Consider the following 3095-nt stretch of genomic DNA (forward strand, 5'->3'; position numbering starts at 1 on the left):
ATTTATTTTTAGAGGATGGCAAATACACTTTCACAGAAAGTGGCCCGTTTTTTAAAACACGGTATAATAACGTGTCCCGGAAGCAGCAGCTGTCGGACAATAATAACTCAAGCAGAGGGTGACTTCTCTGGCACGAGCGCTGACCCAACCGCCTCTAATTAGATCTAATATTTCAGTGCACGAGCTCATTGACAACTGAAACGCAAAGATCCAGCTTTCTGCAGGGACGCCATGAAGTCCAGAGACTCGAATCATCAGACACCCTGCGGAGGTGCGGCTGTTTTTACGTGTGCGCAAAAAATAACGTGCGCAACAGGCCTTGCTATTGTCGTTTCTTTTGCATCGCAGCGTATTAACAGAGGTTTGGTACAACCTAATAAACACATTCAAACAAAAAAAGTCATCTATAGGATGAATGCGCGCGCGTTTAATTTGCGCACAAATGACCTTTACCTTCTCTTTCTGCAAGGTGCACGTGTCAAAACTTAGCGAATGAACTCCATCAGTTTGAAGTGTGTCCCACTCTCCTCCTCCTCCTCTTCCTCCTCTTCCTCTCCGAGCCTGGTTCCAGCAGGATGTTCCCGAACCCCTCAGCCGAGCAGCAGCAGCTCCACACGTTTCTTCCGGCTTCAGCTGACTGAAACATTTCAGGTAAACACTGCAGGCAGGAGCGTGTTGTCCCGCAGCGTTGGTTCCGATTTAAAAAAAAAAAGAAGAAGGGCTACAGAGGGAGAGGGAGGAGAGGCAGGGAGCCAGAGGGGGGAAACCTTAGGAGAGAGCACCGAGGAGAAAATTAAATTGCACTTGGGGGGCAAATTCTATTAGGGAATAGTTATTGTCTCCTGACAGCTCCTGTCCATTTGGGTAATTAGTAGGAGAGAGATCAGTGGAACAAACGAAATCTCTTCCCGTCAGAAATGATATTTTACAATTTACTGATTGAACCTGAGCCTGATGTGTTTGTGAGGAGAGGCGGTGATGGGCTCAACCGAACCGGGCTGAGGAAAAACTGCATGGGTTAGAGCCGGCAAATAAACTCATAAATGTTTTTATTAGGTCGCAAACAATTATTATTATTGTTGTTAGTATTTTTTTAATTGATGTTGTCCTTTTTAAGGTTATTTGCAATCAAACCTCTTTATGCTTTGTGTTATTTTAACCATAAAACATCTGTCGTGATCAGAAGTTGTGCAAAATGTAAAACTTTGATACGTTTTGAATTATTCAAAAAAGTGTTTTCCATATGGAGATTATTACAAAAACATTGTTTTTTTTTTTTACAACCATTTAGTATATGTGCTCTATTTTGTCTTCTTATGTTCCTGCTTTAAGCTAATTATAGCTTTTATATCTTTCAGACACAGTTTGGCTAATTTTATCCTGCTTGCTAATACTGCGTTTTTTTTCTCATTTTAAATTCTAGACATGGTTTTACCCATTTTAGCTTTTTTAAATTATTTTGCTTATAGCTATTAGCTTTTTGCTTAAACGTTTTAGCTGAATTCAGCATTTTGCTTATTTTGCTTTTAGCAGTTTGCTAATTTTAGATTTTAGTTATTGTGTTGCTAGTTTATTGTTTTAGCTACAGATTTGCTAATTTTACATGTTTAGCTACTGTTTTGCTAATTTTGGGTTCTAGTTTACAATTCTTCAACAAAGTGATGCAAATGACTTATTCAGCACTGTTTATGCTGCATTTTGAAATGTATTTAACCACAATAATAATAATGATAACTATTATTATTAATATTATTATTGCCTGTCAAACTGAAGGTAAAAAACAGGTAAAAGGTCATGAATGTATTATTATTATTATTATTATTATTATTATTATAGAAGAAAATGTACTCAGTTAACATAATTTTTTCATAGTTTGTGACAAATTAATTAGGCCCTAATGAAGTTTTTCAGACAAAAACCTCATGAGTAGTTCAAGTTCTCAGCCATCATCAGGTAAATTTCAGAGATTGGTTGCTCTTTAAAGTGTTGCCCTGTGATGTAGATATTACGTTGGGATTGACTTCAGATTCACAGGGTTTTAGTCGTACCATATAGGAAAAGCAAATAATGACTAAAATAAAACACATTCCTGAAGTAAAGACTGTGTGCAGTGGTAATAAATACACTATTATGGTGTCTTTGATGAACAAGTTCAGACTTCTCTCACACACAAACCCATGAGAGGCAGAAGTGAATCTTCACAGGAACCTCAGTGACAGCAGCTGAGTGAGTTACAGCTGTTAGAGTGACACGAGTTGGTTCTTTTCCAACTTCATTACCCAAACACTTCCTGTAAGCTGTTTGCTATGTTTGAAGGGGATGGGGTGTCGGTAAAGTCCGAGCAGCGAGCGTCCCGGTTTCCCAAATGCATCTGAAACGTTAAAGAGGATGAAGGTTTTAAAGTTATAACTGGGAAACAAGAACTTGGGGGAAAAAATGGGTCAAGGTTGTGCTGAGAGAGCTTCACCTTCATTAGAAAAAAAAAAAGCTGAGACAAATTGACCTTTCAGGATTACAGAGCACAGGTAAAAATTTGAGTTTGTTTGATTACTCAAATTATTACCTTTAGGAAGAAGATTAATGTCCTTGAAACTAATTGGAAACGACACAAAGTCACAAATTGTTAACCTTGTTCAATTTTAATTACACAAGTAACATTTAAACTGTGGAAAAAAATGTTAATTTAAACTGAATTCGGTGTAAGTTGCTACCATTTTAAATAATCAACTGAAGCTGATTTTATGAAGAAAAAACAAAGAAAATGTTTTTCAACTCAATCACCTCGGCTATAACTTTCTGAGCTCAACCAACTGGCATTACTTAGACAAAAAATACAACATAAAAGCTAAACTACACAATACAGTTGAAGGTAATGATAATTAATATATCAAATGAGAGGAAAATACAGAGGAAAGGAAGGACTCAGAAAAGATTCAGATATGATGGTTTCAGTTGAACGTGTTGGTTTTATACAAACACCCTAACATGCCAATCTTCTGCTGCCCACCTTGTTACGAGCATCTAAGCCTCGGGGAGACAAGATCAGAGATGTGTGTGTGTGTGTGTGTGTGTGTGTGTGTGTGTGTGTGTGTGTG

Source organism: Austrofundulus limnaeus, unplaced genomic scaffold, assembly GCF_001266775.1.
Source record: "Austrofundulus limnaeus strain Quisiro unplaced genomic scaffold, Austrofundulus_limnaeus-1.0 Scaffold8, whole genome shotgun sequence".
Classification (NCBI taxonomy): Eukaryota; Metazoa; Chordata; class Actinopteri; order Cyprinodontiformes; family Rivulidae; genus Austrofundulus; species Austrofundulus limnaeus.